Raw genomic sequence first — 27,318 nt, forward strand, 5'->3', positions numbered from 1 at the left:
ATACTGTATTTTATAACATCTATTGCACTTTGCCTATGCCGCTCGGCCATACATTCATATGTACATATTCTCATTCGCCTCTTTAGATTTGTGTGTATTAGGTAGTTGTTGGGGAATTGTTAGATTATTTGTTAGTGTCACGTCCTGACCAGTATAAGGGGTTATTGTAGTTTGGTCAGGACGTGGCAGGGGGTGTTTGTTTTATGTGGTTCGGGGTTTGTTGGGATATGTTCTTATGTAAGAGGGGTGTTTGTTATATGTGTTCCGGGGTTTTTGGGTATTGCTCTATGTTTTGTATTTCTATGGTTTTTCTATGTTGTGTATTTCTTTGTTGGCCTGGTATGGTTCTCAATCAGGAACAGCTGTACATCGTTGTTGCTGATTGGGAGTCATACTTAGGTAGCCCTTTTTTCACCTGTCTTTTGTGGGAAGTGTTTTTTTGCATAGCTGTGTTTAGCCTGCAAGACTGTTTGTCGTTCGTTCGTTTTCTTTATGTGTTCAATAAAAGTAAATATGAGCACTCAACCCGCTGCGCCTTGGTCTACTCCATACGACGACCGTTACAGTTAGATATTACTGCACTGTCGGAGCTAGAAGCACAAGCATTTCGCTACACTCGCATGAACATCTGCTAAAAATGTGTATGTGACCAATAACATTTGATTTGATTGGTGGTTGTCTCACCTAGCTATCTTAACCTGTTGGGTCTAGGGGGCAGCATTTGCACGTCTGGATAAAAAAAATGTACCCGATTTAATCTGGTTACTAATCCTACCCAGTAACTACAATATGCATATACTTATTATATATGGATAGAAAACACTCTAAAGTTTCCAAAACTGTTTGAATGGTGTCTGTGAGTATAACAGAACTCATTTGGCAGGCAAAACCCTGAGACATTTTCTGACAGGAAGTGGATACCTGATGTGTTGTATTGACTTTAAACCTATCCCATTGAAAAACACAGGGGTTTAGGAATATTTTGGCACTTCCTATTGCTTCCACTAGATGTCACCAGCCTTTACAAAGTGTTTTGAGTCTTCTGGAGGGAGATCTGACCGAACAAGAGCCATGGAACGTTGATGTCCCATTAGACACCTGGCGCGCTAGTTCATGTTGGGTACCCTCGTTCCAATACGTTATAAAAGAGTATGCATTCGTCCACCTTGAATATTATTCATGTTCTGGTTAAAAAAGGCCCTAATGATTTATGCTATACAACGTTTGACATGTTTGAACGAACGGAAATATATTTTTTCCCCTCGTTCATGACGAGAAGTCCGGCTGGCTTACATCATGTGCTAACGAGACGGAGATTTTTGGACATAAATGATGAGCTTTTTTGAACAAAACTACATTCGTTATGGACCTGTGATACCTGGAAGTGACATCTGATGAAGAGAATCAAAGGTAATGGATTATTTACATAGTATTTTCGATTTTAGATCTCCCCAACATGACGTCTAGTCTGTATCGCAACGCGTATTTTTCTGGGCGCAGTGCTCAGATTATTGCAAAGTGTGATTTCCCAGTAAGGTTATTTTTAAATCTGGCAAGTTGATTGCGTTCAAAAGATGTAAATCTATAATTCTTTAAATGACAATATAATATTTTACCAATGTTTTCTAATTTTAATTATTTAATTTGTGACGCTGACTTGACTGCCGGTTATTGGAGGGAAACGATTTCCTCAACATCAATGCCATAGTAAAACGCTGTTTTTTGATATAAATATGAACTTGATAGAACTAAAAATGCATGCATTGTCTAACATAATGTCCTAGGAGTGTCATCTGATGGAGATTGTAAAAGGTTAGTGCATCATTTTAGCTGGTTTTATGGTTTTGGTGACCCTGTCTTTGACTTGACAAAACATTACACACAACTCTTGTAAATGTACTGTCCTAACATACTCTAAATTTATGCTTTCGCCGTAAAACCTTTTTGAAATCGTAAAACGTGGTTAGATTAAGGAGATGTTTATCTTTCAAATGGTGTAACATAGTTGTATTTTTGAAAAATTTGAATTTTGACATTTATTTGGATTCAAATTTGCCGCTCTTGAAATGCACCTGCTGTTGATGGAGTGCACCACGGGTGGCACGCTAGCGTCCCACCTAGCCCCAAGAGGTTAAGACGAATGCACTAACTAAGTCGCTCTGGATAAGAGCGTCTGCTAAATGATGCAAATGTAGATGTAAATGTAACATGTTATCAAAGTAAACCAGCTGATAAGAAAATCAGATGTTCATTAGTTCAAGTCCCACCCAATCAGATGTTTATTAGTTCAAGTCCCACCCAATCAGATGTTCATTATTTCAAGTCCCACCCAATCAGATGTTCATTAGTTCAAGTTCCACCCAATCAGATTAATATTGTTGGGAATTATGCACTTTCATCTACAAATACTCATACCTCTGAGACAGTTTACCTAAACCCATCAATGTATTCTTACAGGTTCATTCTGAAAGCCATCTATATAACACAAGACACTGTGATAACCTTCACCTTCCCCACTGTTGCACCTCACATAGTCAATTCCCTATAAGATACCATACACCATACTATGGAATTCTTATCTTCACATAGCCAAAACCTCATTATCCCTCAATTACTTCAAGCGAAGACTGGGGGGTCAGCCTGATGAATCAAACTAACCAATAATCCCCTCCATGTAACACACACACACTTTTTCTTGAATACTGGGTATATCATGTACAATTATAATTAATATGCTTTTGTTTAACTGACTGAGCCAACTTTTTTTTGTACTTGTATTTGTGGTGTGGTTTTCATATCAGCCCTTTTAGGCTTCCAACCTCACCTGCACACGGTTTTGACCAGTTTTTTATCTGCACTGTTTTGTCTTTCACTTCTTCGGTGCAAATAAATAAAACCTAAAACCTAATGGAAAGCGAGGTAGATAGCTCATTCTGTAGTAGTAACTGGCAGTGCTCACACCTGGTCAGTCAGTTGATATCAAAGTGCACCGTCTGATATGAAAAGCTAACAGGATAGCCTATCAGAACAAGGGGGATGGTGCAGGTACTGTAGCCTGCATACGTAAGAGCCTTTGTATCCATGCTTGAAATAGGATATTGTTACGTCTGTAATGCTGTAACACTCCCCTTTAGCAAACACTGTTATCATGTTATCACGAATAAACAGCAGTATCCTGGGACTATGTACAGGCTGTATACGCTAGATTATAAAGTGTGTGGGACATAATGGAAAAACAGAAACTTAAAAGAAAGCTTGAAAACAAATACTACATGTAATAACAATCCTGTGTGTGTGTGTGGTTTCACTGAGCTCATAACAGGAATAGGCTAAATAATGATCTTGTAAAAGCCCCCCAAAAACACAATCCACATAGCATAAAGATCAGAGTTCAAAATTACAATCTTCATCTGGATCGGAAAAATGAAAACAGAAAAAGGTGGACAAACAGACAGTAAAAAAAAATGTGTAAGTATTTTTTTTTTTTAGATTGCAGATTTGTCCAGCCAATGAAAAAAAGATCAGAAATAATCCTCTTAACTGTATGTTTGGTAATGTGATTTAGTGTTATTTAGTCTGTGTGGTTACAGATGCTGCTTTCCCCTTCAATTTATCCCATTTTCACCATAGTAAGGGTATTGACATTCCATAATAACACCAGATACAGCACAAGTGTGTGTGTATATGTGTGTGTGCGCGTTTCTGGGAATGAAATGATCCCCATTATGACACACTGTTCCAGAGTGACACGCAATCCCTGACCTCGCTCCAAATCAATGATCAACTTCACACATTAGCATGCATGTTTCAGGGAAAATACAGTATACTACCCTACCAACTCAGTGGCCCAGTCCGTAGAGCGTCTGCCCAGAGATTGGAATGCTGGGGTCCAATCCCCGGCCAAGTCATACCAAAGACTGTAAAAATGGGACCTGATGCCTCTCTGCTTGGCACTCAGCATTAAGGAGATAGATTGGGGGTAGGGCCCTGCGGTAGACCACCCCCCTCCTGTCCAGGGGGTGTTCTTGTACATCAAGCTGCCTCACGCTACAGAAACAGGAGATAGGCTCTTTTATGAGCTGTTCTGGCTCGGTCAAGGATCCTTACATACATAACCATGTAATATAGTACACCACAGCTTTAAGGACCCTCTGTCACTTCAATTAATACTGACAGTGATTTGAATATGGATAAAACTTGTGTTCATGTAAATATTGTGTATTTATCCAGGTTATTAGGTAATGATAAACCAATACAACATAAAACATGTATACCACAACATCGGCAACACTACTAGTTTTTTATCATTTTTTATTTATTCATTAGGATCTCCAATTATCTGACGCCAACGGCAAAAGCAAGTCTTACTGGGGTCCGACATACAACGAAAAATACATAACAGACAAAATACTTTTACATTTAAAAACTTCTGCATATATTCCAGGAGTCTACCTAGGGTTGTTACAGTAGCCTACCTAAAACCATTCTGCATGTTTTGACAAGGCAAAAAGTGTGTTGATAAGTCTAAATACTGCAATCCAGGGGAGTATTCACTAGGAAACAAGAGAAAGCAAACAGGAAATAGGGAGGGGCCATCTTGAATTTGTCCAATAAGAAATGCTTGCTACCATTTTCTGTAGCAAAACGTTTTTCTACGGTTTGCACAAATGAATATGACCCTGGTCTGACTGAATGGAGTCTACTAATCTACTAATGAATGGAGTCGACTAATGTGATGTGAACTGGATGAAAGGTTGTCTGACAGCACACCTCCATCCAGGCAGGTTGATCAGGGGTGAGTGTTCCATCAAAGCAGCAAGATTTGTGACCTGTTACCACAAGAAAAGGGCAACCAGTGAAGAACAAACACCATTGTAAATACAACCCATATTTATGTTTATTTATTTTCCCTTTTGTACTTTAACTATTTGCACATAATGAAATGCCTTTATTCTTTTGGAGTGTAATGTTTACTATTAAGTGTTATTGTTTATTTCACTTTTGTTTATTATCTACTTCACTTGCTTTGGCAATGTTAAGATATGTTTCCCATGCCAATAAAGCCCTTAAACTGAATTGAATTGAGAGGCCCCATCTGTGGTAATCCTGACCCAGGCACAGCAATCTCAAGCTGCTCCTCTCTGGCTCTCACCCTCCAGAGGGGAAAGTACACTACGGTACTGGCCTCAGTCACACAGCAGAGGGGTGAAGAAGGACTCCATTACTCACATAGGCACTTACAGACAAGACACACACAGACATGTATGGACGGACACACACACACACACACAATAATCTAGCGTATACAGCCTGTACATAGTCCCAGGATAAGGCTATGTCCATTACTAGTGTTTATTCATGATAGCAGTGTTTGCTAAAGGGGAGTGTTACAGCATTACAGACGTAACAATATCCTATTTCAAGCATGGATACAAAGGCTCTTACGTATCCCCCTTGTTCTGATAGGCTATCCTGTTAGCTTTTCATATCAGACGGTGCACTTTGATATCAACTGACTGACCAGGTGTGAGCACTGCCAGTTACTACTCAAGAGACAGAATGAGATATCTACCTCGGTTTCAATTCCCAACAATATTAATCTGATTGGGTGGGACTTGAACTAAGGAACATCTGATTGACTTTCATATCAGCCGGTTTACTTTGATAACAACTGATTGACTTTGATATCAGTTGTCGAGGCTCTATGTAGAAGAGTATTGATTCGTTCACACCTCATCCAAACATTGAAGTAGAAAAGGGCGTTGCTTTTCTATCTATTTAAAGCTCTTATGCAACCATAGGCTGCGTGAAGTCATGTCGGATAACCAGACCACACTGCTTTTTAATCTCTAGCAATCTTTTTAGTTTGACACAGAAATGACCTACCAATCAGTGACAAGCATTGAGCGCACCATGACTCTCAATCTAAACGTTTGCTCTGTGTAGCACACAGTGCCACTGACTATCACTCAATTCATCACAATACTAAATGACTGGAGAGATATAATTCTAACACATGGCATCGAGGCATTGTCATTAAATTGTAAGAATCAAAATATGCATAAACAATGTTATTGATACAGATACAGTGACTAGCTTCCCTCTGTGAGGGAAGGAGCAGTAGCCAATAGCTGCTAACAGAAACAAGCTGTTTCTTCAGAGCAGAAGGCCAGCATTTAAGTTCTGAAATACATCCAATCTCCACATACAGTATACGCGCACACACACAGTGTGTTTATGAAGAATCAAGAAATACCAGACAGGGAATTCCAGAGCTCGGCAACCCTCCTGGCTCATGTGACTGCACAAACACACACACACACACACACACACACACACACACACACACACACACACACACACACACACACACACACACACACACACACACACACACACACACACACACACACACACACACACACACACACACACACACACACACACACACACACACACACACACACACACACACACACAAAGATTGTGTGCGGTGCGTTTGCTTAAAGGCCATGATAAAAACAGGGGGAAAATGCGTAATCTGATATGCATGACTTACAGTATAGCCTCTATCCTTTCTTTTCCCCTCACACATCATAGGTTGCATCTATTATACTCCCCCTCCCTCCCAAATACCAACCAAAACGTTAGACAGAGATTGACTCAGTATGCATTTAGGGGTTTGAGGTCAAATAAAAAACCTCTTAATACATGTCAAATGTGAGCAGACGTGAACACGTGAAATTGCGAAACATTAATGCACATTCTCTTGCTGCTCTAGAGCACCAAAACCAGTCTGCATATCTTCTGACAGTTCTAGAACACTAAAAACCAGGCTGTATGTTCTCTGACAGGTCTACAACACTAAAAACCAGGCTGTATGTTCTCTGACAGGTCTACAACACAAAAAACCAGGCTGTATGTTCTCTGACAGGTCTACAACACTAAAAACCAGTCTGTATGTTCTATGACAGGTCTCATTGCTCTAGATTCTATACTGAACAAAAATATAAATGGAACATGCAACAATTTCAAAGATTTTAACAAGTTACAGTTCATAAGGAAATCGGTCAATTTAAATAAATTCATTAGGCCCTAATCTATGGGTTTCAAATGACTAGGAATACAGATATGCATCTGCATCTGTAAAAAAAACTAGGTAGGGGCGTGGATCAGAAAACCAGTGTCTGGTGTGACCACCATTTGCCTCATGCAGCGTGACACATCTCCTTCACATAGAGTTGATCATGCTGTTGACTGTGGCCTGTGGAATGTTGTCCCACTCCTCTTCAATGGCTGTGCGGAGTTGCTGGATATTTACGGAAACTGGAACACACTGTTGTACACGTCGATCCAGAGCATCCCAAACATGCTCAATGGGTGACATGTCTGGTGAGTACACAGGCCATGGAACATTTCCAGCTTCCAGGAATTGTGTACATATCCTTGCGACAATGGGCAGTGCATTATCATGCTGAAACATGAGGTGATGGCGGCGGATGAATGGAATGACAATGGGCCTCAGGATCTCGTCACGGTATCTCTGTGCTTTCAAATTGCCATAGATAAAATGCAATTGTCTGTGTTGTCCGTAGCTTATGCCTGCCCATACCATAACCCCACACTTTTCACAATGTTGACATCAGCAAACCGCTCACCCACACAATGCCATACACATGGTCTGCGGTTGCGAGGCCGGTTGGATGTACTGCCAAATTCTTTAAAACGATGTTGGAGGCGGCTTTTTGTAGAGAAATGAACATTCAATTCTCTGGCAACAGCTCTGGTGGACATTCCTGCAGTCAGCATGCCAATTGCAAACTCCCTTCTGTAGCATTGTGTTGTGAGACAAAACTGCACATTTTAGAATGGTCTTTTATTGTCCCAGGCACAAGGTGCACCTGTGTAACGATCATGCTGTTTAATCAGCTTCTTGATATGCCACGCCTGTCAGGTGGATGGATTATCTTGGCAAAGGAGAAATGCTCACTAACTGGGATTTAAACAAATGTGTCCACCAAATTTGAGAGAAACAAGCTTTTTGTGCGTATGGAAGATTTCTGGGATCTTTTATTTCAGTTCATGAAACATGGGACCAACACTTCACATGTTGCGTTTATATTTTTGTTCAGTGTAGAAGACCAAAACCAGTCAATGATTTTTCTCTAGAACAGGGTTCCCCAAAAATCAGTCCTGGGGCCTCCCATGGGTGCACGTTTTGGTTTTTGTCCTAGCTCTACACAACTGATTCAAATAATCAAAGCTTAATGATGAGTTGGTTACTTGAATCAGCTGTGTAGTGCTAGGACAAAAAACTAAACGTGCACCCAGGGTGGGCCCCAGGACCGAGTTTGGGAAACCCTGCTCTAGAACAAAACCAGTCTGCCTTTTCTCTCTTGTTCCTCAAACCCAATCTGCAAGGTCTGTGACAAATATATAAACAACAGTACTGCCTGCATATCCATCCATCTAGATCACAACCAGATCAATGTCATTGTAGAGACCTCTTGTCTATAAAACATGCAAAGAAAGGGGTCAGCGTCCCAAATGGCACGAGTCTACCTGGGCCCTGGGCAAAAGAAGTGCAATAAATAGGGAATAGAGTACCATTTGGGATGCAGCCAGAGTGTGTCTGTCTGTGAGAGCAGATGTTGTGCATGATGAGGATAGAGGGCTCGTAAATCACCATGTCTTACCAGCGGAGAGGGAGGTTCTTGTGTTTCCTATTAACCAAAGCCTTCGCTACTTCCTCATCAATCATAGAACATGCCTGGAATGAAGAACAGAAACACAAAACATATTAGGACCACTCAATACAAATCATGTAGAAAATATGATGTTTTGTCCATGAGAAGGGTAAAAGAAAAAATCCAGTAACCTTCCCAAAATTCCAGAAATCCCGAGTTGGAAAATTCCCGGAATCAAGAACCCCATAATCCTCCAACCAGGATTTCTGGAAAAATGGGGAATTTGGGGAAAGTTCCCAGAAATGTGCTACACTATACATGAGCAACAAAGCCTGGGTGACAGTCTGGGTCTGTTTCTGCTCTCCTGTAAACATGTTTGGCATGACAATTCAATAGGAGTTACTGAGAGAGCTGAAACAGACTGGCAACATAGGCTTCTTTACCATCATTCATTGTGGATGGCCGGTATGGGTTAGTAGTAACATATGATCCTCCAAAAGACGAACAAGAACAACAACAAAATGATCACTTCAAAAAAAAAAAAAATATATGTACAGTTAAAGTTGGAAGTTTACATACACTTAGGTTGGAGTCATTAAAATTCGTTTTTCAACCACTCCACAAATTTCTTGTTAAAAAACTATCGTTTTGGCATGTCGGTTAGGACATCTACTTTGTGCATGACACAAGTAATGCTTCCAACAATTGTTTACAGAGAGATTATTTCACGTATAATTCACTGTATCACAATTCCAGTGGGTCAGAACTTTACATTCACTAAGTTGACTGTGCCTTTAAACAGCTTGGAAAATTCCAGAAAATTATGTCATGGCTTTAGAAGCTTCTGATAGGCTAATTGACATTATTTGAGTCAATTGGAGGTGTACCTGTGGATGTATTTCAAGGCCTACCTTCAAACTCAGTGCTTTGCTTGACACCATGGGAAAATCAAAAGAAATCAGCCAAGACCGCAGAAAAACAATTGTAGACCTCCACAAGTCTGGTTCATCCTTGGGAGCAATTTCCAAACGCCTGAAGGTACCACGTTCATCTGTACAAACAATAGTACGCAAGTCCAAACAGCATGGGACCACACAGCCGTCATACAGCTCAGGAAGGAGACGCGTTCTGTCTCCTAGAGATGAACGTACTTTGGTGTGAAAAGTGCAAATCAATCCCAGAACAACAGCAAAGGACCTTGTAAAAATGCTGGAGGAAATGTGTACAAAAGTATCTATATCCACAGTAAAACGAGTCCTATATCGACATAACCTGAAAGGCCGCTCAGCAAGGAAGAAGCCACTGCTCCAAAACCGCCATAAAAAAGCCAGACTACGGTTTGCAATTGCACATGGGGACAAAGATCGTACTTTTTGGAGAAATGTCCTCTGGTCTGATGAAACAAAAATAGAACTGTTTGGCCATAATGACCATTGTTATGTTTGAGGAAAAAGCACAGGGGAGGCAGCATCATGTTGTGGGGGTGCTTTGCTGCAGGAGGGACTGGTGCACTTCACAAAATAGATGGCATCATGAGGAACGAAAATTATGTGGATATATTGAAGCAACATTTCAAGACATCAGTCAGGAAGTTAAAGCTTGGTCGCAAATGGGTCTTCCAAATGGACAATGACCCCAAGCACACATACAAAGTTGTGGAAAAATGGCATAAGGACAACAAAGTCAAGGTATTGGAGTGGCCATCACAAAGCCCTGACCTCAATCCTATAGAAAATTTGTGGGCATAACTGAAAAAGCGTGTGCGAGCAAGGAGGCCTACAAACCTGACTCAGTTACACCAGCTCTGTCAGGAGGAATGGGCCAAAATTCACCCAACTTATTGTGGGAAGAGAAATAAATCATTCTCTCTACTATTACTCTGACATTTCACATTCTTAAAATAAAGTTGTGATCCTAACTGACCTAAGACAGGGAATCTTTACTAGGATTAAATATCAGGAATTGTGAAAAACTGAGTTTAAATGTATTTGGCTAAGCTGTATGTAAACTTCCGACATAAACTATATATATAAATCTATATATAGATTTATATATATAAAATCTGTGTTAAATGAAAAATGTTATTGTCATGTGACGCGCTGGAGAAGACTCATCTGATCTCATGGAGATGGCTGACTTAAGTACAGTACTTAGAGAGACACTCCTGGAAACTGGATATGGGTGTAGTTACAGTACAGAGAGGCTTCTGGCCCAAGGCTAGAGCTGGGAAACACAGCTCTGGCCCTCCAGTTCCCAAGTCCCACTGGTTTTTGTTTCCAGCCAATCACAGACTGGATTAGCTGCCCGAGACATTGCTAGACAAAAGAAGTCTCAAACCTCTCCCATCCCAAAACCATCATTACTACTGTCCAGTTCCTGACAGCAATGGAGAAAATATGACTAATATGAGACAAACACATGATTGAACGTTTTGACGAAGAACAATTTCTCTTCAACATTCATCAGAATGGAAGTCTTTTAGTTTGAGTTTATAAACATTAGCTACTTCAATATCAACTCCCTTTGAATTATCCTAGCTTCTAATTAGAGATGAATTAGAGATGAATATATAGAGATGACTGTGTGTGTGTTTAGTAATCATAGCACCAAGACATTAGCCTACAAAGATAGAGAGGGAGTCAGGAAGGGTGGGAGGGAGAGAGAGAGAGGAGGGTTGGATGGATGGCGAGAGAGAGAGAGAGAGAGAGAGAGAGAGAGAGAGAGAGAGAGAGAGGAGGGAGGCATGTAGGGAGGATGAGAATGCGAGAAAGAGATGGATGGAGAGAGAGAGATGTAAAAAAAAGATTTTTAAAAAAGCTAAGTGTATATGCAAGTCTTCCATTCTGAATCTCAAGTACTTTCAGCTGCAGCACAGCGGGCTGTCTGTGTGGTGTCATTGTCTTAGTATTCTACTGGGAACTGCTCAGTCTATTTCAGTTTCAGTGTAGAGTGAATGGGAGAGGCACCAGACACAATAGAAAGAGAGGCCATATTAAAGACTTCAATCACGACTTTTACCTTGGTTTGTTTTAAACAATCTATTATGTTTTGAGTGCTTGTATCTTTCTGAAACACCAGCCTTTCAGATGTATGAGATCAATATAGCTGCCTCACCAAATACATGTATACTTCACTAATGCAATCAATCACTCACTGTAAACTGAAGAATGTAGGTAGATGATTCAAATAAAGAGTGATGACTTAATTTGGCCCAGTGCTGTGGCTCACAAGACCTCTCAAAAACAGACCTTAAGTCAGCCAGTTCAGTCAGCTAGTCAATATGCTAGCCAGTCTGTGAGCCAATCAGTCTGTGAGCCAATGAGTCTGTGAGCCAGTCAGTCTGTGAGCCAGTCAGTCTGTGAGCCAGTCAGTCTGTGAGCCAGTCAGTCTGTGAGCCAGTCAGTCTGTGAGCCAGCAAGACCACAAAGCAGCCCCCTTCCCCAACTCTGACTAACTCCATGTCTCAGCTGCCAAATCTATTGCCTCCTGACTGCAAGCTGTTGATTTCAATAGAACATTGGTGTCTGCTATCCTGGTTGAACCAGACTGCTATCCTGGTTGAACCAGACTGATGTGAAAAAAATATATATATTTTTAAACTTTACCCCTTTTTCTCTGCAATTTTGTGGTATCCAATTGGTTAACACGGCTGGCTTCCGCTTAACCCGGAAGCCAGCCGCACCAATGTGTTGGAGGAAACAACGTGGCCCAGACGATGCTGGGCCAATTACGCACCGCCCCATGGGTCTCCCGGTCGTGGCCGGCTGCGACAGAGCCTGGACTCGAACCCAGAATCTCTAGTGGCACAGCTAGCACTGTGATGCAGTGCCTTAGACCACTGTGCCACTCGGGAGGCTGACGTGAAACAATGGTGAGCTGTGCAGCGTTCAGTCTTGTTTAACCAGGTTAGGTGTCTGCAGGCCCTAGATGATGTTGTATCAGTAGCCTTGATGCCCTGGGCCCTTCATCCTTCTGCAGGAACAAAACCACAGTATAAGGGTTAGAAGGGAAACAATGCAGCAGAATGACACAACATGGAGCAATGCACAGGCAGATGTGGTCTGTTTCTTACCCTCCCTACCCCTCTCTCCCCCTCCATCTCTCTCTTTCCCTCCCTCCCTCCCTCCGTCCGTCCGTCCCTACCTCCCTCTCTGTGAGGTTATTTTCTCCAGAGAGCCAGATCTCTGTTTATGGGTCTGAGCATGTGTGAGAGGAGGAGTGCCAAAATGACACCCTATTCCCTAGATAGTGCACTACGTTTAACCAGGGCCCAAAGCGCTCCGGGCAAAAGTAGAGCACTATATTCATAGTTGCACGGCGCACCTCCATCACTCGGTCACGTCACGCCATTGCTATGAACTTTTTAAAGACGTCTCAGCCATAGTGGCTCTTGAAAGTCAAGTGTTTCTTAACGGGGGCTAATGATTGTTTCATCTGAATTACACTGTAGTGGCTTGGAAATATGACGACATTGCTAAAGTATGCTAATAATTAGCAAGAAACAACTGTCATCATTCAAATGTACTTTAGACAGATAGAAATGTTTCCTTTAGCTAGGAAAGTCAAAAATACCTGCTAGTGTTAGCTCGCTAAAATCTGGTGCTCTCCATTGTTTTACGTCAGATTGTGTCACTGCTACACGACGCTTGTCCCTGAACCAATTTGCCTTCTAGGACGGGGAACTCATATTCAAATTTGAATATTCCAGAGCATCTGTTTCTTATTAAGTGTATCACTGCGCTCTCATGAAATCTCTATGAAATAGGCAGAATAGCTGGCCAACTTATTACATTGATTTATACTGAACAAAAATATAAACGCAACATGTAGTGTTGGTCCCATGTTTCATGAGCTGAAATTAAAGATCCAAGACATTTTCCATAGACACAAAAAGGTTGTTTCTCTCAAATGTTGTGCATAAATTTGTTTACTTTCCAGTTAGTGAGCATTTCTCCTTTGCCAAGATAATCCAGCCACCTGACAGGTGTGACATATCAAGAAGCAGATTAAACAGCATGATCATTACACATGTGCACCTTGTGCCTGGGACAGCAAAAGGCCACTCTAAAATGTGCAGTTTTGTCACACAACACAATGCCACAGATGTCTGAAGTTGAGGGAGCGTATATTGGCATGCTGACTGCAGGAATGTCCACCAGAGCTGCTGCCAGAGAATTGCATGTTCAACTCTCTACCATAAGCCACTTCCAACATTGTTTTAGAGAATTTTGACAGTACATCCAACCGGCCTCAAAACCGCAGACCATGTGTATCCATGCCAGCCCACGTCTGAGACCAGCCACCTGGACAGCTGATGAAACTGAGGAGTAATTCTGTCTGTAATAAATCCCTTTTGTGGGGAAAAACTCATTCTGATTGGCTGGGCCTGGCTCCCCAGTGGGTGGGCCTACACCCTCCCAGGCCCACACATGGCTGCGCCCGTTGCCCAGGGCCTAATTTATTTATTTAAATTGACTGATTTCATTATATGAACTGTAACTCAGTAAAATCGTTTATTTTTTGTTCAGTATACATCACTTAACCTGTTTTTGTTTTATGTCAACAGGGCAGTACAAAATCTGCTTGTTATTTGTCAGCAGGATGTAAGCCTAGTGTATACAGTGTGTGTGTGTGTGTGTGTGTGTGTGTGTGTGTGTGTGTGTGTGTGTGTGTGTGTGTGTGTGTGTGTCAGAGAGAGAGCAATTGTGAGAAAAGAAAAAGAAAACGGTGGCTACCTCCTGCGAAAATAATGTGCAAGCACATCAGTAACGTTGGGTCAACTGAGCACAGCAACTGACTCGGGACGGGGATCGCGACAGAACAGTAGCTTCATGAAAACTCATTATAATGTTAGCTACTACAGTAGCTACAGTAGCTAACTAGCTTTTGTTTGAAGCATTCAGCCTAAGAGAATTTGATTCACCATTGCATGTGCAGCATTTCTTATGAAATGTGACTGGCTCAGGAAGCTAATGTTGGACAAATTTAAGCTAGCTTTCATGCACATTTCGGCTCCCGAGTGGTGCAGCGGTCTAAGACACTGCATCTCAGTGCAAGAGGCATCACTCACTGCAGTCCCTGGTTCGAATCCAGGCTGCCTCACATCCGGCTGTGATTGGGAGTCCCATAGGGCGGCGCACAATTGACCCAGTGCCGTCTGGGTTTGGCCGGGGTAGGCCGTCATTGTAAATAAGAATTTGTTCTTAACTGACTTGCCTAGTTAAATAAAGGTTCAATTAAACATTTTAAGAAAACATTTGAATTGTCAAACTTCTAAAATACTGCTCATTGAAGCACACAACCTCTTAGCTAGATGTGAAATGGTGCAACTCAAGACTTCTTCATCAAAAAATGTTAACATTATTAACAGATATTTTGAATTCAGCTGGGCTTTAAGGATGAACTGGGTTTCATTAGGCCATGTCACCTGGGCCTTTCCTACAATCCAGTGGCTTTTGGACCTCATAACCTTTGGGGGAAGTGTATATTTTTCATTTGTTTAGTATTCGGTCAGAAAAAGTACATGTTTGACTTTCAGAAAAACATATTGGTCAAACTCAGGCACTTAGTTCCCTGTTAGGTGCAAAATCCCATACAGCTATTGCTTAATCCTAACACCCTAAATTAACCATAGCTCTATAGGTGATTGAGATTAAGCTAGCATAATGGTAAACACGGAAAGAAAAATGTAACTTCTATATGAAATGTATTTTAATATTTAGAAATTGGATACATTTTCTCTCAAATTTAGCCTAACAAGGTGGAAATGATTTTCTTTAGAAATTGATGAATAACTCCCTGGGACATGGCAAAAACGCCTACATCCACTGAAAAAAAAAAGCTTTCAAAATGCATAACATTTCATTTCAAAATCAAAATCAAATTTGATTGGTCACATACACGTGTTTAGCAGATGTTATTGCGGGTGTAGCGAAATGCTTGATCCATATATTTGTGTTTTTAAGGTAAAGGACACCTGGCCTAATATTTAGAGCATTTTGGAATGCACATGTTATACTATTTTACACTAAATAAGAAGTGACATTTCCTGGAGACAGAAATGGCACCCCGGAGTAGGAATGACACACCTAGCTAATGTTTTGGAACTACAGACAGCACATTGTAGCTGAACAGCTTTTCATCTATCCCATGACTCTTTGCGAGATACGAGACAGATCACTGCAGGCGGAATCGACACGCTATCGCAATGATGACAAAAGGTTTTCCTTCTTTAGATATGTAAAGGTATTTCCAAACCACACAAATGCACTTTGGACTAAATCTTCATCAGCTCCAATTGAGACTGCATTGAGTAGAACATTCAGGTCAGGTACAGGTCTTCAAGAGAACGTTCATAACAATGGCGTGACACGACGTGCAACTCATGAATCAAATCAAACTTTATTTGTCACATGCGCTGAATACAACAGGTGTAGTAGACCTTACCGTGAAATGCTTACTTACAAACCCTTAACCAACAATGCTTTAAGAAGTTATAAGAAAAATAAGTTAAGTAAAAAATATAAAATAAAAGTAACAAATAATTAAAGAGCAGCAGTAAAATAACAATAGCGAGACTATATACAGGGGGGTACCGGTACAGAGTCAACGTGTGGGGGCACCAGTTAGTCGAGGTAATTGAGGTAATATGTACATGTAGGTAGAGTTAAAGTGACTAGATAATAAACAGAGAGTAGGGGATAGGCTATCATTTGGTATAGCGAAAGAGGGCCTGGCTGCCAACCCACAAGAAGAGGAAGACTGACTTTCAGCAGCACAACGTTCTAACTCTTCTGGTTCCGTTCATTAGACAGCAAACAGAAGAAAACCACTGAAACAGGGAGGGAGTATTTACATGTATTTATTTACTTAACCTTTATTTGACTAGGCAAGTCAGTAAAGAACAAATTCTTATTTACAATGACAGCCTACTTGTAAAGCCCCCTTGGCCAAACCCTCCCCTAACCCGGACGACGCTAGGCCAATTGTGCGCCGCCCTATGGGACTCCCGATCATGGCCGGTGGTGATACAGCCCGGGATCGAACCGAGGTCTGCAGTGCCTTGCAGTGACGAGTGGTCTACCTAGACTTGTCCAATAAGGAACACTCATTTTCCGCTGCAAAATGTTTTAAAACATTTCAGTTGCGTGCCCTAATGAACTTAACCCCTGTTTGAACACCCGAGAGGTAACCCATCGCATCAAAATATTTGAACGTTTGGTAATGACTTACTTAGCTGCGACCCAAAAGGAATGAACCACAACTAACCATGTGTGTCAACGTTTCAAACTCCTCTAACAGTGTCTAACTGACCAGACACCCTGAGAATCATGGCCAGGGTTACAGCACCGCACACACATCCTTCCTCTACCAGAGACCACAGAGGAAGTGTGTGTGTGTGTGTCAACTCAGGTCAGAAGTGCACACACCAAAACCGTTGTGGCTGTTCACAAAAGCGGTTTCCTCTCAGTTTCATCACTTGGGGGGCGGCCATTGTTAGTGTGCGGAAATGCCTGCAGAGAGAATATGAAAATATTGGCAAGTCCTTACAGCTCTTCTGGAGACCTACAGCTGCACCGACCGCACGGTGAACACACACACACACACACACACACACACACACACACACACACACACACACACACACACACACACACAGGTCAAACACACATCCACACAGAGCAAAAATACACACACGTGCACGGAGTGAACATACACACACATGTAAAGCGAATACACACCCACACACGACAATACACACACACACACACACACACGCACGCACACAGCGAAGACACACAGTGAACACACGGGTACAGGGTAAGGTTACGATGAGAGATAACCATGGTAACCTAAAGAACATAAACATTGGCTTCCCATTTCACTGCCACAACACCGTGTCTTCTCACTGCCAACACTGACTACAACTACAAGACTTAATACTGCCAACACTGACTACAACTACAAGACCTAATACTGCCAACACTGACTACAACTACAAGACTTAATACTGCCAATACTGGCTACAACTACAAGACTTAATACTGCCAACACTGGCTACAACTACAAGACTTAATACTGCCAACACTGGCTACAACTACAAGACTTAATACTGCCAACAAGACTCATTACTGCCAACACTGACTACTTATTACTGCCAACACTAACTACAAGACTTAATACTGCCAACACTGGCTACAACTACAAGACTTAATACTGCCAACACTGGCTACAACTACAAGACTTAATACTGCCAACAAGACTCATTACTGCCAACACTGACTACTTATTACTGCCAACACTAACTACAAGACTCAATACTGCCAACATTGACAAGACTCAATACTGCCAACAAGACTCATTACTGCCAACAAGACTCATTACTGCCAACAAGACTCATTACTGCCAACAAGACTCATTACTGCCAACACTGACTACTTATTACTGCCAACACTGACTACAACTACAAGACTCAACTGTCAAGACTGACTACAACTACAAGACTCAATACTGCCAACACTGACTACTTATTACTGCCAACACTGACTACAACTACAAGACTCAACTGTCAAGACTGACTACAACTACAAGACTCAATACTGCCAACACTGACTACTTATTACTGCCAACACTGACTACAACTACATGACTCGATACTGCCAACACTGACTACAACTACATGACTCAATACTGCCAACACTGACTACAACTACAAGACTCAATACTGCCAACACTGACTACAACTACAAGACTCAACTGTCAAGACTGACTACATGACTCAATACTGCCAACAACTACAAGACTCAACTGTCAACACTGACTACAACTACAAGACTCAATACTGCCAACACTGACTACATGACTCAATACTGCCAACACTGACTACAACTACAAGACTTATTACCGCCAACACTGACTACAACTACAAGACTCAATACTGCCAACACTGACTACATGACTCAATACTGCCAACAACTACAAGACGCAATACTGCCAACACTGACAAGACCCAATACTGGCAACATTGACTACAACTACAAGACCCAATACTGGCAACACTGTGATTACAACGATAAATCCTGTCAGTATTAACACGCCTCTGCCTCCTACTGTGGATAACTCTTCACTTTCATTTAATACTAGCATTTACAATGAATGTAGAGTAAATGCTAGTAATAACAGGTCTCTCTTGTAAGAGATTGAGATACAATGAGAATAATCTATTTATATAAAGGTTGAATAAAAAAGTTAAACAAATCAAAATGATCCGGTGCAGTGCCTTCAGTAAGTGGCAAAGTAAACTGTGACTTCAGAAATAAGTGTTTTCTGTCTCTGTGTTTCTCACTCACACCTGACATTACCTCAGGTCTAGTGAAGGTAAAGACAGTCCAAGGAAAGAATTTATCCAAAGTGTGAAATGGGATGCAAAGCCATGGACCAGTTGGAAATGTTGAACTTTATCTCCCCCGTTTTCATGATATCCAATTGGTAGTTCCAGTCTCGTCCCATCACTGCATCTCCCCTACGGACTCGGGAGACGTGACGAAGGTCGAGAGCCGTGCATCCTCCGTAACACCACCCTGCCAAGCCGCACTGGTTCTTCACACACTGCTCACATAACCCAGAAGCCAGCCGCACCAATGTGTCGGAGGAAACACCATACACCTGGCGACCGTGTCAGCGTGCACTGCGCCCGGCCTGCCACAGGAGTCGCTAGAGCGCGATGGGACAAGGACATCCCTCCCGGGCAAACCCTAACGACGCTGGGCCAATTGTGCGCCGCCTCATGGGTCTCCCGGTCGCGGCCGGCTGCGACACAGACCGGTATGGAGCCCGGATCTGTAGTGACACCGCTAGCACTGCGATGCAGTGCCTTAGACCACTGTGCCACTCGGGAGGACAGTGTTTCTATAGTGTTGAGAAGAGTCACAACCAACAGTGAATGCCAAGCTATGAGAATCTATTCACAGTTGATAGAGTGCAGCAGGTTTCTCTCTCTCTCACACACACACACACACACACACTCTCTCTCTCCTTCTCTCTCTCTCTCCCGGTCACCACCACTTCACCACATTTCAAACATGTCATCGGATCTGTAAACTAGAGCCGAAAGAGGTGATGGCAGCTTCACGACGGCTGACACTCCTCAACCGAGAGAGAGACAGTAACTGACAGACAGATCTGCCTGACAGACAGACAACACTACAAAGTTGCTTTATTGGTCAATTTTTACAGATATTGTATATTTTGGGCCGTCACAGTACCCAATCTGACACACCCATCACAGGCTGGGAGCAGCACATGAGCTGTAGCAGAGCAGCTGCGGCACTTAGAGGTAAACTGCCTTGCTCACAGGCACAATGGCGGTAGGTAGCATACAGGGGTTCAAACCGGAAACCCTCTTTAACCTCGAGGCTACCGCTGCCTCCCTACCGCATGTATGCACACACACAGACAGAGACAGATATAACCCAGGACACATGTGCAGCTGTTAATATGGTACCCCTCTATGCTTCTCTAGACCTCTCTCTGCTGTTTGTTTACACTCTGTTCACTTTTACACCACTAGGTCTTCAATCTTGTTCTCTCTATCTTAGACTCTATCTCCCTCTGTTTCAATCCCTCTCTTTCCCTCCCTAAAACGCACGCACGCACGCACGCACGCACGCACGCACGCACGCACGCACGCACGCACGCACGCACGCACGCACGCACGCACGCACGCACGCACGCACGCACGCACGCACGCACGCACGCACGCACGCACGCACGCACGCACGCACGCACGCACGCACGCACGCACGCACGCACGCACGCACGCACGCACGCACGCACGCACGCACGCACGCACGCACGCACGCACGCACGCACGCACGCACGCACGCACGCACGCACGCACGCACCACACACACACACACACACACACACACACACACACACACACACACACACACACACACACACACACACACACACACACACACACACACACACACACACACACACACACACACACACACACACACACACACACACACACACACACACACACACACACACACACACACACACACACACACACACACACACACACACACACACACACACACACTAAGCCCACTTGTGCTCTGCCTCTTGGCATGGAGAGGAGTGGGTGAGGGTCATATTTCAGGGGGCCAACTGCTGGACACAGAGTTAGCCTGTGGCTGTTCCCTCTGTCCTTATACACAGGAACACACACAGACACACACACTACATCCAGAGCAAGAGCCAGCCACAGCCGTTCTCAATTAGGTGGGTCAGAGACTGGGGAATAACTAACTCTCTGGTATCTGTGTGAGTGGTGAAGTTTGCGTGTGCGTAAATCTATGCTCTGTCGAGAGGCTGTCAAGGCGCTGTGACCCTGGTATATAAGCATGCATGGATCTGACTAATTTAAAGTAAAGTTGTGGTCTGCATTGAGACACACACATTATATGTATAATGTGTTGGATAGGAACTTGCTTTGCACTAGTGATGAAATAATGTAATTAAACTCAGCTGTGTCCCCCACTGCTTTTATATAACTGACAATTCCACTTACTCCTCTCTCACACGCACGCACGCACGCACGCACTTACATGTAGTTTAACTATACTGAACAAAAATATAAAACACAACATGCAACAATTTCAAAGATTTTCCTGAGTTACAGTTCATATAAGGAAATCAGTCAATTGAAATGAATTCAATAGGCCCTATTCTATGGATTTCACAAGACTGGGAATACAGATATGCATCTGTTGGTCACAGATACCTTAAAAAAAAGGTAGGGGCGTGGATCAGAAAACCAGTCAGTATCTGGTGTGACCACCATTTCTCTCATGCAGCGCGACACTTCTCCTTCACATATAGTTGATCATAGAGTTGGAGGCGATGGAAGATATGGGATATTTTCAGCTTCCAGGAATTGCGATCAGATCCTTGCAACAGGGGGTTGTGCATTGTTATGCTAAAACATGAGGTGATGGCATCGGATGAATGGCACAACAATGGGCCTCAGAACCTCGTCATGATACCTCTGTGCATTCAAATTGCCATCTATAAAATGCAATCGTGTTCATTGTCCGTAGCTTACGCCTGCCAATACCATAACCCCACCACCACCATGGGGCACTCTGTTCACAACGTTGACATCAGCAAACTGCTCGCCCACACAACGCCATCTGCCCGGTACAGTTGAAACTAGGATTCATCCATGAAGAGCACACTTCTCCAGCATACCAATAGCCATCTAAGGTGATCATTTGCCCACTGAAGTCGGTTACGACGTCAAACTGCAGTCAGGTCAAGACCCTGGTGAGGACAACAAGCACACAGATCAGCTTCCCTGAAACGGTTTCTGACAGTTTCTGCAAAATTCTTCGGTTGTGCAAATCCACAGTTTCATCATCTGTCCGGGTGGCTGGTCTCAGACGATCTCGCAGGTGAAGAAGCCGGATGTGGAGGTCCTGGGCTGACATAGTGACACGTGTTCTGTGGCTGTAAGGCCGATTGGACGGACTGACAAATTTTCTAAAACAACGTTGGAGGAGGCACATGGTTTCGAAATGAACATTAAATTCTCTGGCAACAGATCTGGTGGACATTCCTGCAGTCAGCATGCCAATTATATGCTCCCTCAAAACTTGAGACATCTGTGGCATTGTGTTGTGTGACAAAACTGAACCTTTTAGAGTGGCCTTTTTGCATTTATATTTTTGATCAGTGTACATTTTGCAGTGGCTTGGTGGTAGTTGAACTAAATTCAAATCTTGGTAGTGTTTTCAGTAGTTAATTACCTTTTTGCCATGAAGTGGTCTAGCTAACTGCTACGTTTTTTGCAAAAGGAAAAATAAAAAAATAGGGGTGAAGTAGGCAATAATTAATTTTCTTTTTTGGCATCAGCCCTGCCCAATTCTAACTTGAAACATTGTTTTTGTGTTAAATAGGCTAAATCACACGTTCTGTTAACATTTGACCCCAGAGTGATCTGTTCTTGCAATTCGTAGTCTGTGACATTTAAGATCTAGATAAGATAATTTTTCACAAAGTTGTTCAAATAACTTTAGTTAAGTAAACAATCTTTATTTTAAGGGTAGCTTTAGTGTAGCTTAACTTCTTCCAGTGTGAAGTAATTGTAGTGCCCAAAAAATCTGTATCGTTTTTTCCCCAAATTCCGTTTTCTCCAATTTGTCTTTCCAGGTTTCTTTTTCAGGTTTTCCCTCTTAAAAGCTCACCTTTTTTTTCAAATAGAAAAACAACTCAATTGGATGTTCTAAATCCACAACAATGGTTAAATCAGGAGACCACTTATAAGTTCTAGAGAAAAGAAAAACAATAGATTTTGGGGTGTAGTTACCCTTTAATTCCAGTGTACAACTAGCAAGAGTTGTTGTTTAGCTGTGTTTTTGTAAGGCACATGTGATGGTAGAGTTTGCAAAACATGTCTTATGATAAACTTGGGAAAAATAATTGTAAAAATTACATTAGTATTCAGACCCATTGCTATGTGACTCGAAATTGAGCTCAGGTGCATCCTGTTTCCATTGATCATCCTTGAGATGTTTCTACAACTTGATTGGAGTCCACCTGTGGTAATCAATTGATTGGACATTATTTGGAAAGGCACAAACCTGTCTATATAATGTCCCACAGTTGACAGTGCACGTCAGAGCAAAAACCGAGCCATGAGGTTGAAGGAATTGTCCGTAGAGCTCCGAGACAAGACTGTGACGAGGCACAGATCTGGGGAAGGGTACCAAAACATTTCTGTAGCATTGAACATCCCCAAGAACACAGTGGCGTCCATCATTCTGAAATGGAAGAAGTTTGGAACCACCAAGACTCTTCCTAGAGCTGGCTGCCCAGGCCAAACTGAGCAATCGGGGGAGAAGGGCCTTGGTCAGGGATGTGACCAAGAACCCGATGGTCACTCCGAAAGAGCTGTAGAGTTCCTCTGTGGTGATGGGAGAACCTTCCAGAAGGACAACCATCTCTGAACCACTCCACCAATCAGGCCTTTATGGTTGAGTGACCAGACGGAAGCCACTCCTCAGTAAAAGGCACATGACAGCCCACTTGGAGTTTGCCAAAGGGGAACCTAAAGACTCTCAGACCATGAGAAACAAGATTCTCTGGTCTGATGAAACCAAAATTAAACTTGCTGGCGTGAAGGCCAAGCGTCACATCTGGAGGAAGCCTGGCACCATCACTGCGGTGAAGCATAGTGAGGGCAGCATAATGTTGTGGGGATGTTTTTCAGTGGCAGGGACTGGAGACTACTCAGGATCAAAGGAAAGATGAACGGAGTAAAAAACAGAGATCCTTGATGAAAACCTGCTCCAGAGCGCTCAGGACCTCAGACTGGGGCGAAGGTTCACCTTCCAACAGGACAACGACCCAAAGCACACAGCCAAGACAACGCAGGATTTACTTCGGGACAAGTCTCTGAATGTCCTTGAGTGGCCCAGCCAGAGCCTGGATTTGAACCCGATCGAACATCTCCAGAGAGACCTGAAAATAGCTGTGCAGCAACGCTCCCCATTCAACCTGGTGGAACTTGAGAGGATCTGCAGAGAAGAATGGGAGAAACTACCCAAATACAGGTGTGCCAAGCTTGTAGCGTCATACCCAAGAAGACTCAAGGCTGTAATCACTGCCAAAGGTGTTTCATCAAATGTACTGAGTAAAGGGTCTGAATACTATATATATATGTATATAAATTAGCAACATTTTCTTAAAACCTGTTATTTTTGCTTTGACCTTATGGGGTATTGGGTGTAGATTGATGGGGGGGGGGGGAACAATTTACCGTAATTTCCGGACTATAAGCCGCAACTTTTTTCCCAGGCTTTGAACGTCGCGGCTTAAACAATGACGCGGCTAATATATGGATTTTTCCCGCTTTCTGTGACGTGCCCAGTTTTTTGGCGGCATGAAGCTTTCATTAGACCAATGAAATTGCCGAACGGGTTAAGGTCAAACAACTATTTTTGTTTACTGTTTAGATCAAATTGAGCCCTCTCAAACTTCCCATCATTCTGATTACGGGAGTCATTTTGTCACCCTGATTCCTGGGGGCACAACAAAGTATTTGCAGCCACTCGACATCAGTGTAAATCGTGCATTTAAGGTGGCGCTCCGTGTTCAGCGGGAGGCTTGGATGACAAGTGGGGAGAAATCCTTCACTAAAACGGGCCGCATGCAAAGAGCAACTTATGGTCAAGTCTGCCAGTGGGTCCTGACAGCGTGGAGCATTGTCAAAAAATCCACTATCATCAACGGGTTTCGAAAGGCTGGACTGCTGCGTGTTGAAGAGGGCTCAGCGGGGGATTTGCCTCCGGATGAAAGTGACGAGAGCGACAATGAAAACGATCCAATATCGGATGAAGCAATTCAGAGGCTATTCAACTCCGACACCGAAGGAGATGGTTTCAGTGCACAGGAGGAGGAAGATGGTGACCAATGACTTTCTTGGTAGGCTACTGTTTACTGCTAATTTTGTATTTTTTGTTACAAGCCGTGTTTCGTTAAAGCCTATTTATTTTTGTTACAAGCCGTGTTTCGTTAAAGCCTATTTATTTTTGTTACAAGCCGTGTTTCGTTAAAGCCTATTTATTTTTGTTACAAGCCGTGTTTCGTTAAAGCCTGTGTAAAGTTCATTTGTTTCAATGTACCAGTAGGCACCTGCGGCTTATAGACATGTGCGGCTTATTTATGTTCAAAATAAAATACAAAATTTAATTCAGTGGGTGCGGCTTATATTCAGGTGCGCTTAATAGTCCGGAAATTACAGTAATCGATTTTAGAATAAGGTTGTAACCTAACAAAATGTGGAAAATTGTGCAAACTTCTAAAGTCGTGTTAGTATCTTTTCTAACAAGTATCCCCCTAGAACTTAATCAAGCAAGATTTTTGTTCTGGGTGACCAAGATTACTGTACGATAGACCGAGCTACAGCTAGAAAACTCTCTCCTTACACAGTTCATATTAAAACTCTGAACAGAGAAAATGTCTAATATACTGAATTCATATAAAACCATGATTTCTACAGAGGAACATAAAAAAGAGACTAGATACAATTACAGCTAGCCTCTCTACAGAGTTCATATTAAAACACTACAATATACGTTCTCTCCATCTTTCTCACTCTTTATTCCGCTCTTTCTAATACCATCTCTTTCTCGCCGTCGTTCTCCCTCTACTCCAACATGCAAGCAGAGCAAGCAGTGCCAGCAACTGCCACCTCGCCACACCATTTGTGAAATTATTCAAATGAGGCTATTGTTTAGTTGTTTAATGACTTGAATGTCTTGACAGACAAAACGGAACACGGTTAGATTATTCATTAACAATCTCTCCCTAATCTATCTCTCTCCCTCCCTCTCTTTCTCTCCCATTTATTTTATTCTCTCTCATTCCCTATACCCCTCCCTCCCTCTCCACCCTTCCCCTTCTCCCTCTACTTCTTTAGCATCTTATGCATTATGAAAAGCCAAGCCATTAATGGATGTGTCCTCCTCTTGTGATGAGCAGAACATTACAACCACTCAGAGGAAGGGGACACTTGACAGGCCCGGCAGACAGAGAGCAACCTCTGTAATCACATAACATCATGTCACTACACACACACAACCATGTCACTACCGTCCATGTGGGCATGTTCTATTAAACACTGACGGGAGACACACACACAGGAGTGGAGAAACACTAGGGCCATTGTACATGTTGCCCTTCTCTTTGCGTCACATGAATACATTATCTTGGAAATCCTGGAGATGGATATTAGATGTAGGGAAAGGGGAGGGGGGGGGGGGGGGGGTAAGAGGAAACGAGATAAGATGAGGTGAGGGAAAGAGAGGAGAGGGGTGGTTTGGAGTGGAGAGCTAGGCTAATTCCTGTGGTGCGAACATCCTTTCCTTTATCGGAGAACGCCATGTGGCACCAACACACACACACACACACACACACACACACACACAGAGAGAGAAACAACTTTCATTTTCAATGTGAAGCCTCTCTTTCTATGACTGGCTGTCAACCTCAACCTGAAGTTAAGCTTCACACCCAATCCTCTCAGTCCTCCAATGCAAGCAGAGAAATCATTTCCCCTGGTGTGATTGGTTTTCACTGTGCAGTCATGACAACAGCTTTCCCAGCAGATAGAAAATCCTTAAACTGATTAAGCACTTCTGTACGTGTGTGTGTCAGTCGTAGGCTTGGGCGATATACCGTTTATATCGGAGTATTGTGAAATACCAACGGTATGATTTTCAATACCATTTAATGTGTCAAATAAATTATATCCAGCTCAGGGCTCCAGCTACGTATTTGGTTTCCTAACTAAGTGGCTAGATGTCCAGATCAAGCTTCTTGGATACAGCAGAGACATTCAATCCCCTCCTGGATCAAGATCCCTGTTGCCTAAATAGTTTTGTGTGTAAAAAATAAATACATTAAGTGAAATAGCACTCCTTGTGTGCACTTCCAGTAATACTGTATTCCCCGGTATGGTACAGAAACGGTATGAACATATGGATACAGCCCAACCCTAGTCAGACGTGGGTTTAAATACATGTGTATTGGATTCTTTGTCATTTAAATACTTAAT

General features: G+C 42.7%; 1 protein-coding gene across 6 annotated transcripts in view; it reads right to left on the reverse strand.

Moving 5' to 3' along the window:
• LOC106577220 (zinc finger MIZ domain-containing protein 1) overlaps window positions 1-27,318 on the reverse strand; it is a 242,404-nt gene that overhangs the window by 144,821 nt on the left and 70,265 nt on the right. For all 6 annotated transcript variants that reach the window (XM_045700990.2, XM_045700993.2, XM_045700991.2 and 3 more), the window contains exon 3: window positions 8,697-8,770. The gene's annotated coding sequence lies outside the window, so the exon portion shown is untranslated. The remainder of the gene's footprint in view (window positions 1-8,696; window positions 8,771-27,318) is intronic.

Source organism: Salmo salar, chromosome 18 (assembly GCF_965601325.2).
Source record: "Salmo salar chromosome 18, fSalSal1, whole genome shotgun sequence".
Lineage (NCBI taxonomy): Eukaryota > Metazoa > Chordata > Actinopteri > Salmoniformes > Salmonidae > Salmo > Salmo salar.